Raw genomic sequence first — 10,516 nt, 5'->3', positions numbered from 1 at the left:
TTTAGATTCTGCAAATGTTTTAGTGTATTCATTTTGTTTTTGCTCCACAGATATTCATTGTCAGACCTTCACTGTCACGCAGTGGCTGTAGAAGTAAGCGCTAAACGAAGGAATAGAGTACAAAGTAATATTTAATAATAATCCACAGGAGAACCAACAACCACATAAGCACAAATAATAGCAGACCCCGGAACAGGGGAGAACACAGGACTTAAATACTAGAAAAGTAATCAGGGAGAACTGAAACAGGTGTGGAATAATTAATCAAAAACCAAGGAATCTAATGAGGAACTGAATCAGGAGACAGAAACACATGGAAATTTGAAACAAAGCAGAACATAACTGTGACATATCGCCCCATCCCGGAAAGGTGTGTCCTCGCGCTGACAAACAGTCCAACAGAGGGAGGGTGGAGGTTCAGGAGGTGGACATGGGGCAGGTGAGGGGCAGGCAATGAGAAAGGGCTATAGTTCATAAGGCCAGGGCGGAGTAGATGGAGGGAGGAGCCAGGGAGGGGTCCGGAGCAGGAGGAGCCAGTTGGGGAACCAGAGACCAGCCAGGATAGCGACCCACGGTGGAGTTGATGGCGGGAAGAGCCATGGTGGAGATAGGGGCTGAGGACACCAGGGGGCCGACTGACGGCGACTGAGCCGGTGGAAGAGGAGCCCAGGATGGAGACGGAGAGCCGCAGAGCCCAGGTGACAACAAGGATTCGGAGGGCCAAGGCGGAGCTGGCAGCTCAGGTGACCAAGGCGGAGGCGGGGATCCGGAATACCGTGGCAGAGCCGGAGCGACAGAGGACCAAGGTGGAGCCTGAGAGAGGGAGGAGTCCGACAGAGCCAGAGGGACGGAGTGACGAGGCGAAGCCAGAGGAATGGAGTCCTGAGGCGACGGATGGTCGACGACTGACCAAGGTGGAGCCGGAGGGACGAGGGATCCCCGTGGAGCCAGTGGGATGACGGGCCACGGTGGAGACGAGGGAGCTAGGAGCCAAGGCGGAGCCGATGGGTCGAAGGACCGAGGTGGAGTCCAAGGCTCGGAGGCTGGAGGCGGAGACAGGGGATCCTCACGCCTAGGTGGAGCTGGAGACTGGAAGTCCCGAGGCGGCGGATCAGAGCGCTCAGCTGGCGCTGACTGAGGGTGAGCTGAGGGTCTGACAGGCACCAGCGGAGATTGGGCTGAGGAACTGGCTGGTTTAAGAGGAGGCGGGAGAGGGAGGCTGCGAGGGAGCACAGGAGGACAGGAGCTGGGCGGAACCAGTGGAGACCCAGGAGATTCAGGGCTGGACGGAACCAGCGGAGACATAGGAGACTCGGGAGCATTGGGTATGATGCGCGCTGGCTCACGTGTCGCGGCAGGCTCAGGCTGTCCGTCTGCGGTGGGCTCTGGCAATAGCTCCGTGCAGCAGGATGACGGCTGGCTGGTCTCTGGTTTGGGAGTGGGGCTGGAGATGTCTTCACCAGCGGGGCCGACGGAGAAGTATAGTCCATTATTCTCCAGCACCCACTCCACACATGCGGCGAAGTTGTCCCGAGGACCGCTCCCGGAGAGGCGTGCCTTAGACCGCTCACTGAGGCTTGAGATGTAAAACACACAAAGCGAGCAGTCTGGATAGTGCGTTAGGCACACCAACTCCAAAAAATCCCTGGTGTGAGTCTCTAGGGAGCGGTCCCTCTGCTCCAGGCATAGCAGGGCAACATTAGGATTGTCCACGGTGACAGAGGAATAAGGAAAAAAGTTTTTTTTTTCTTCATTAATCCTTCTTCATTAGTGTCTGCTAGCCTCTAATTACACCTGCTAATTATCATTTATCTCTCTCTTTCTCTCTGCACTGCTCTGGCGTGTCTCTGCCTCCTACACCACTTTAAAAATATGACATAAATCTCCTTAAACTCATTTCAGAATTGCACTGCATTTGAATTTTGTTCCGCTATAATGTAGATGATATATTTGCGTCGTCAAGGGAAAGGTTTGTCACTAAAATGAATTGTATTTACAATTGCCCTAAATGATGTGAATTATGAGGCCGGGGAGCATTGAAATAGGGTGCAAAACTGTTTAATGGAGAAACGTAGTGTGGGATAAATGGTTTGTGTGAACAAGTACACAGTGCTCTGCTTTTGCTGTGAGTTTTTGTAAGGTAATTACAATCCACTGAAGAGATGTATGAATACACTTTGATGAAAAAAAAAAAAACTATCGAGGGACTGGGTTTTGAAAAAAAAAATCCTATTATATATTTTATATATACAGTACACACACACTACTGTTCAAAAGTTTGGGGTGAGTAAGATTTATTTTTTTATTTTTTACAAAAATCATAGTTTTATTCCTCAAGGACGCATTAAATTGATCAAAAGTGACAGTATAACATTTATAATGTCTTATTATCATTATGTTAAAAAATATTTACAGTATATTTCAAATAATCTTCTTTTCAACTTTCAATTCTTAAAAAATCCTGGAAAAAAAAGTTTGACCATTTCCACAAAAATATTAAGCTGCACAATGTTTTCAATACTGATAATGATAATAAATATTTATTGAGCAGCAAATCAGCATATCAGAATGATTTCTGAAGGATCATGTGACACTGAAGACTGGAGTAATGATGCTGAAAATTCAGCTTTGACATCACTGGAATAAATTACATTTGAAAATTTAATCAAATAGAAAAGAGTAATTAAAAATAATACAAAATAAATTAATAAATAGATAAAATGTTATATAATTATTTAAAGGGGACATCGGATGGAATCTCATCCAGTGTCCCCTTTAACTGTTTTCTACTATATATTTAAAAATGTAATATATAAGTAAATGTAACGTTACATGCTACATGAGCATTGCTTATGTGTTTTCACATGTTGCAGTACGGTTGCTAGGGTGTTTTGATTGGCTGCTAGGTAACTTATAGTTACCAGCCCAAGTCTTTATTTTTACACTTTATAAATTATTATATATGTGCTCATATACTTTTTTTTAATTTTTTTTTAGAAAAATAATAGTGCAACAAAGTCCTTAACAACAAGTATGATCAATAATAATACTGATCCTTAGAAAGAAGTGCTAATGAGAAAACTTACACTCTTCTGTTCGTCAGTCTAATTCAACATACAGTATGAACATAAATGTCAGTATTTGAAACATTTGGAGACCTCCAGCTTGTTAAGAGTGAATTTATGAGAATGTTTGTTCTGTAATTATGACACACATCTCGCTTGTTTTAAAGCCCCATATGTTTTTCCTCTTGTGTATCTGAGTGATTTACAACTCTATTACAATAAACAGTCAGAGGATTTTAAGATTTGGCTGAAGAAGTGTGTGTGTGTGCGCCGGCTTGATTGACAGGTCTAACGAATGCATACACAAAGTAATTAATTTAGTTTGAGGGAGGCCGTACAGGCATTAAGAACAGTAGGAACTAGTCAGTAATGGGTTTTAATTACTGATGCAGTGAAATAAACCACACATGCATAACTTGTAGCCCTGGCTCAAGATGCTGCTCTGCAAACAAAATGAATACCATCAAATAAATTCTTTAAGACAATGACAGAGAGAAGAAGAAGAAAGAGAGAGAAATAGAACAGAAGAACTTTAGCATTTCATTGCATGAGTGATTAAAAAGTACTTTGGAAAACAATGCATGCTCAAGAACCCCCGCCAACGTATTTTTGCAACTTATCACTGCTCCATTTGCCTGCATGCGTGTGTGTGCGTTTGGCATGCTCTCATTGACTATGAACGCTGGAGCTGTGCCAAGGCTGCTAATTAATTTGCACATTAACCAAATGTGTGTAATTGCTCGTGTGTGTGTGCATGAATACACCGAAAGAATAAACCACTCGCTTTATCTACTCTGGCTTGCTGCAAAATAAAATGCACCATACCAAGAGAGATCTCTCCAAAGTCTGTAAACGTTTTTAGTGTGGTTTCTGCTTAACGCACGTCATGCTCAATTATACTTTATTCAGTGTTGCTAATCATTCCCAGATCTTACTGGGCACCGTGCAAAAAGCTGAAAGGGATTTAAATGAAGTGTGACCTTTTTCCCTTGGTTTTCAATGGTTCTTTTTGCTGCTGCTTCACTAATTAGTCATTAGCTGACACTTTCTAATTCAAAATGACTTATGGTACACTAAATAAAATGACAATGCCTTCGGAGCAGCCTGAGGTCAGGTGCCATATTCGAAGGACAGTTCAAGGACCAATCAAACCTGCAAACTTTACATTGTTTAAATATATTTAAAATACAAATTTAACAGAAAATTTTAAATAAATAAATAAATAAATATTTTTTTATTTTTACAATAATAATTGTATTTGTTATCAAATAGGTTTTAAATTATATATATTACAATACTAATGTTATTTATTTATTTGGTCACACTTTATTTTAAGGTCCAGTTCTCACTATTAAGTAACTATTATGACTTTGGCCTCAATAAACTCCTAATTTGCTGCTTATTAATAGTTAGTAAGGTAATTGTTAAGTTTAGGTAGGTAGGATTAAGGGATCTATATTATGGTCATGCAGAATGAGGCATTAATATGTGCTTTATAAGTATTAACGAACAGCCAATATGCTAGTAATAAGCATGCTAGTTAATAGTGAGAATTGGTCCTTAAAATAAACTGTTACCATTTATTTTTATGACAACAAGATTATGCAATTCTCTTTTGTTCCTAGTTATTATTTCGATTTGGTGGTTTAATATGAGGAATATTCCTCAAGTGTATGGAGTTCTGAAGAAGAAAAAAAAAATCCTCAAAGCATCCTAGATTTGAAACTAAAATAAAACTGGTTAGAAGAAGACAGACAAGTCCTGACAGATGTTTTCTTTATTAAATGCTTTGACAGCGTTTCATTTGAATTACTTACATACTACAGTCTGACTTGTATCGTGTTACATTTCTGTAGTTTCTATCTACCTTATTTTGTAACACAGAAGTTATTTTCTGTAAATGTTGCATCTAGCCTGAGGCGTGTAGTTAACAGAAAGTGGCCCCCGGCGATGCTCCACCAATGTAGAGTGACAAAGCTCCCTCATGGGCGGAGCCGTGGCGATACGCTCATCAGGAATGCAGGGAGAAACCTCGATGGGACACTTTTTGGAGAGCTGATCTAAAAAAATTTCTGTACTTGATATGAATCAGTCTCCTCCTCTGTACTTTGCAAATTATGTCATCTAATTATAAGCACCTGAGGCACATCATCAGCAGGCAAACGAATTGGCAAATTAACTGAATAAATATGAAAATTTAAAACAAGAGGTGCCTGTGAAAGAAGAAAGCAAGAGCAGATTATTAAAAAGTGCTTCACATGAAGAAAATGGTTCTTTTAAGAACTGTTCACCGAAATGTTCTTTGGGGAACCAAAAATGGTTCTTTAATGGGATCGCTGCCAAAACCCCATTTTGGAACCTTTATATTTAAGAGTGTAGTTTGGTCACTCTGTCCACATTCTATACTCTGATTGGTAGTTTCCATGATGCATTGCTGCAGATGCACATCAGTTTAAATCAGCTCAGTTTTACAGCATCAGCAAGAGTCTCTGTCGCTCATGTCAACTCTCATTGAAAATGAATGGATTCCGGTCACAGTCACTGAAAATTGCTGTCAGATTGCATGAACGCCCTTTTAGTTTGTCCCTAACCCTGGGTGAGACTGACAGAGTCAATGAATCAATAAGCCGAGTGAATTAAACTGCTGGGAAAGTGAAGAGGGTCATTATTTAGCCCAATTTACCTTCCATTCGCAAAGTTTACAGAGAGCGGCCTTGCACAGGTCTGGTGCTGTAGCTTTATTAGAGACATTGCGATTCAGGTCGCTATTAGTTGCTAGCAATGAATTTTAGTGTGCCTGCAAGGCTTCTGAACAACTTTACCCTCTTTTCCCCCTAAAGAATCACCTTATCTTTAAGCAGAGCAGTTGATTAGCATAGTTCACCTCCTTTTGCCTCTGAAAAGTTGAGGCTAAAACCCTGATCGATTCTGCACGTGCGTTAAAGTTTCCGTCTGCTCTCAGGTTAAGGATGGAGAAGCTCTCGCGGTAACACTGACGGAGGCAAAATACTGCTCTGCCTCCCACAAACTCCTAAGCTAACATTTGTCTTTGGCTTTCCGTTGGGGCCACGGTACTTTCATGTTCTCTTTTCACACTGCCTCCTCAGCCGTTGCTGTAACCCGCCTCATCTCAGCTCGCAGAATATTAATACAGAAAGTTAGGGGGGAAAAGCTTCACATTTTCCCCCCCTTTGGGCTTCTGCAGGGGAGGAGGAGACCAGGACGCCTACAGAATATACATCAGATACTCTAATTTGAGCCTTGTATTCAGTGTGCATATAAAATGAAAAAGACATTATGAGAGCGTGGAAGAAGACATCTAGTGTGTGTGTGTGTGTGTGTGTGTGTGTGTGATATATTTCAACTTAAGTCCCACATGGGACGAGAAAGCACTTGTATTTTGTATTAGAATGAATATGACAGTGATGTACACACTCTTTTTGCGATGCCCTTACAGATATTCCCACATATGCCTCGACATGCAGAGCGAGCCTGAAGCCTTCTGGGTATATCAGACCACTGAGACGCCACACTGTGCAGCTCTGCTTCCATTCCTTTCTGAGCTCCATTCAGTTTAGCAACACAAAACGCTTTCAGATTCAAATCGCTCCATGACAAGCCACTTAGCCTGACAATAACCGTTCCCCTCTCTTTTCTCCTACATATAGCAGATGAATCATTCAAAATCGAGAAAGGTGGATGGGAGAAGAGAGAGATAGAGAGGACTGGTGGATGTTGTACTGTATCCTTGTCTCAGATTTGGATCCCATTAAACAATCTGAGTCGTGTTAGCGAGTGTGAAGTGTGTATTTGTGTGCACACTGTACACTTATGGCATCAGATTACACACACTGCTAGATGATATCACTGAGGGATAGATAAAAATAAAACAGACTACAGCATCAATAGGTCTCCCTGGTAGAATAACAGTAATAAAGAAATAAGTTTTTACATATTTAAAAAGTGATACTAATCAATAGTACCTAGCTACTGTACCTGTATATTATTCTATGACTTAACACATTTGCTCCTGCTTTTTTATGTTTGTTGAATTGGCATTTGTATACACTACTGTTCAAAAGTTTGGGGTCAGTACAATGTTTTACATTTTTTCCAAATAAATGCTGTATTTAAAACAAACAAATAAATAAATAAATAATGCAGCAAATCAGTAAAGCCCTTGGAGTGAATGGACCTTCAGATTCTTAAAACTGTAAATCACAGGGAAAAATGTTAACATTGAATACATTTTTTAAATATATTAAAATACAAAACATGTATTTTAAATTGTAATGCTATTTCACATTACTATTTTTACTGTATTTGTGATCAAATAAATGCAGCCTCTGTACCTGTATATTATTCTATGACTTAACACATTTGCTCCTGCTTTTTTATGTTTGTTGAATTGGCATTTGTATACACTACTGTTCAAAAGTTTGGGGTCAGTACAATGTTTTACATTTTTTCCAAATAAATGCTGTATTTAAAACAAACAAATAAATAAATAAATAATGCAGCAAATCAGTATATCAGAATGATTTCTGAAGGATCGTGTGACACTGAAGACTGGAGTAATGATGCTGAAAATGCAGCTTTGCATCACAGGAATAAATTAATAAACAAGGAATACATTTTAAAATATATTCAAATACAAAACATGTATTTTAAATTGTAATAATGTTTCACAATATTACTGTTTTTACTGTATTTTTGATCAAATAAATGCAGTCTTGGTAAGCATAAGAGACTTCCTTCAAAAACATTTGAAAAACGTTACAAACTCCAAACTTTTAAACAGTATAGTAGTGTATAGTTCATCCAAAAATTAATATTGTCATTAACATTATTTATGATAATTCATATTTTCATTTGTTCACCTTCATGTTCAAACTTGTATGGCTTTATGGAACACAAGGAAGAAATTTAGTCAGATTTTGCATGCTGCTTTTTGCACAAAATGAAAATAAATGGGGACTGAAGCTGTAAAAACCCCAAAATTACATAAAAGCACCATGTGTACAGTATATTCAAATGTACCATATAATATACCATATAAAATTCCATGTAAAGTTGCATATACCATATAAAGTTGCATCATATCATATGCTTGTTTGGTAGTCACTCAAGATATGTAAGGTTTTAATATGAGGATGCGTGAATGATAAATGAGGGTTTGGAACAACACAAGGTTAAGTCATTTATTTCAATTGATTTCAATGTTAGGGTAAACTACCCCTTTAAAAATGTACAAACTGATCTGCAAGTGCCATGTTGACTCCCTTGTGTACACTTCTGATGAGTGATCAGCATGGAATATTCTTTTCTGTATTTCAGAACTGATTTCTTTGGGGACAATTTACAGAATTGTGGTATGTGGAATGGATTTCAACATGGTAATATGTGTTAAATGCAGTAGAGAACAGTACAATATTATTGAAAGTAAGCCAAAGGTGTCAGTGCTGTGCAGAACTAAACAGGCATTCTGATTCTGCATGTTCACAGTCTGTGTGGGTCTGGTGATCAGGGATAGAAGAAATAAACACACAGAACATAAACCCTGACCTTTCTGCTTACCCCCTGAAGTGAAACACACTCATTATCATGCACACACTAACAGTTCAGACGGACCTCCGCTACTTCCAGAACCATTGCTATGGCAACATCGCACGTCTGCTCGTACGACTACACAGGTCTCTCTCTCTCTGTGATGGACACGTTCAGAGGAGGCTAAAGCCAGACTCACAGCAGGATGAATGTGGTGTATCTCAGAATCCTCATTCTCATTTGAATGTCTGTGTTATGTGTGTAAGTCACAGTACATTAGTTCTAGGTCTCTGTTAACAGCGTGACAAAGTGCGCTCTCTCCCATGCAGCTTTATTTCCTTCGGCTCTCTATTATTCAATCTTGACCCACACATCCATCCATCCATCCATCCCTCGCTCGCCCCATGCCCTCTTGTCTCCATCACCCTGACTGCTCTACCTTTTTTCATCATCAATAGCAAATAGCCCTCATCTACTGCTGCCCTAGAGGAAGAATCCAAGAAAACAGTCAACAGACACCATCCACTATCCTGTCCAACCTAATTCATCTATTGCCTACCACAACAAAGAGTTAATATTGAAATACCATTTTATTGATTAGAATTATCAATTAAAAAAAATAAAATAATAATAATAATAATAATAAAATAATAAAAATTATAATAATTATAAAAATTATAATAATAATAAAAATTATAATAATAGGTAGTACTGAGATAGATAGATAGATAGATAGATAGATATATATATATAGATAGATAGATAGATAGATACTCTCATATTATGTTTTTCACATGTGCGGCCTACTCTTTCCATTCCTCTGACCATGTGAGCATGAGTTGTGCGCTTTCTTTTGCAAGGGGTTACGACATCTGTGCAGGAACAAGGAAAGAGGAAAAAGACAGAAAGTGTCTCTCTTTTGAATATATAAAGATCAAGGGAAGATCAAAGGAGAGGACGCAGTAAGTCAGCTTATGGACGCTACATTTAATAGATGAAAGCATGACTGGCTCTCATACATGCTGTCTGTTTTCATTCATCCGGTCCATCCTCTCATCTCTTGATAACAGACTCAAGCACTCTGCTCAGGCTTTGGTTCACTGCTTAGACTCTCACCATAAAAATGATCAATGCAACTGAAAACCTTGCTAAAATCCTGAAATAAAAAATAGATTCCTACATTTTCGGAAGAACTGTGAGTTGTGTCTGCATGTGCAAAGGTTTCTTTCACTATGCCAGCATTGTCATGCAGTTGCTAATTACTTTTAGTATTTTACAGTATATGATGCTATGTAGTTGCTAGGGATGTTCTGGGGGTTTGCCAGGGCACTACTACTGTGGGTGGTTGCTAGGGTCTTATGAGTATTTTAATGTTTCTATGCAGTTGATAGGGTGTTCTTGCTGGCTGCTAGTATATTCTGAGTGTTTGACAGGGTGTTGCTAGAACACCAAACACTAGATTTCCCAATTGAGTTTCAGTATAGAAGGGAAAAAAACACTACTGTGGTAATACCATGCAGGTGGTTGCTAGAGTGCTCAGGGTGTTTATAGGGTGTTTTAAGTATTTTCAGTGCGTTGCTAGGTGGTTGCTTATGTGTTCTAGGTTGCTGCAGAGCCATTACTACTGCAGGTGGTTGTTAGGGACTTGTGAGTATTTTTATTGTTTCTATGCAATTACGGTGTTCTGAGAACCGCATGCAGAGCGCCGTCGTCCGAAGATGGTCTTCGCTGCCTTCATGGAGTGGACTCTGGCGAGAAACGGATTGCCATCCTGCCCCGTGGATGATCGCGTCAGATCCACTCCAGACCCAGAGCCCAGCCCACCAGCTAAAGCCCGAGCCCACCGATGACGGAGAGACAATTCCCGCCGCGATCTACGAGCCAGCGCAATGCCGAGCGACTGA

At 39.9% G+C, this 10,516-nt stretch overlaps 1 protein-coding gene across 4 annotated transcripts in view; it reads right to left on the bottom strand.

Annotated features, from left to right (window-relative positions):
- LOC107705722 (extracellular sulfatase Sulf-2-like) overlaps nt 1-10,516 on the bottom strand; it is a 149,777-nt gene that overhangs the window by 50,196 nt on the left and 89,065 nt on the right. Inside the window, exon 1 of one of the 4 annotated variants that reach the window (XM_016509157.1) lies at nt 8,318-9,059. The exons of the other annotated variants lie outside the window; for them this stretch is intronic. The gene's annotated coding sequence lies outside the window, so the exon portion shown is untranslated. Of the gene's footprint in view, nt 1-8,317; nt 9,060-10,516 lie in introns of those variants that run through there. 4 annotated transcript variants of the gene reach the window in all.

The sequence above is a fragment of the Sinocyclocheilus rhinocerous genome, unplaced genomic scaffold (assembly GCF_001515625.1).
Source record: "Sinocyclocheilus rhinocerous isolate Xijiao unplaced genomic scaffold, SAMN03320098_v1.1 scaffold263, whole genome shotgun sequence".
NCBI lineage: Eukaryota > Metazoa > Chordata > Actinopteri > Cypriniformes > Cyprinidae > Sinocyclocheilus > Sinocyclocheilus rhinocerous.
The sequence above is the reverse complement of the archived record's forward strand: the minus strand, read 5'-3'. Positions and strand labels throughout refer to the sequence as shown.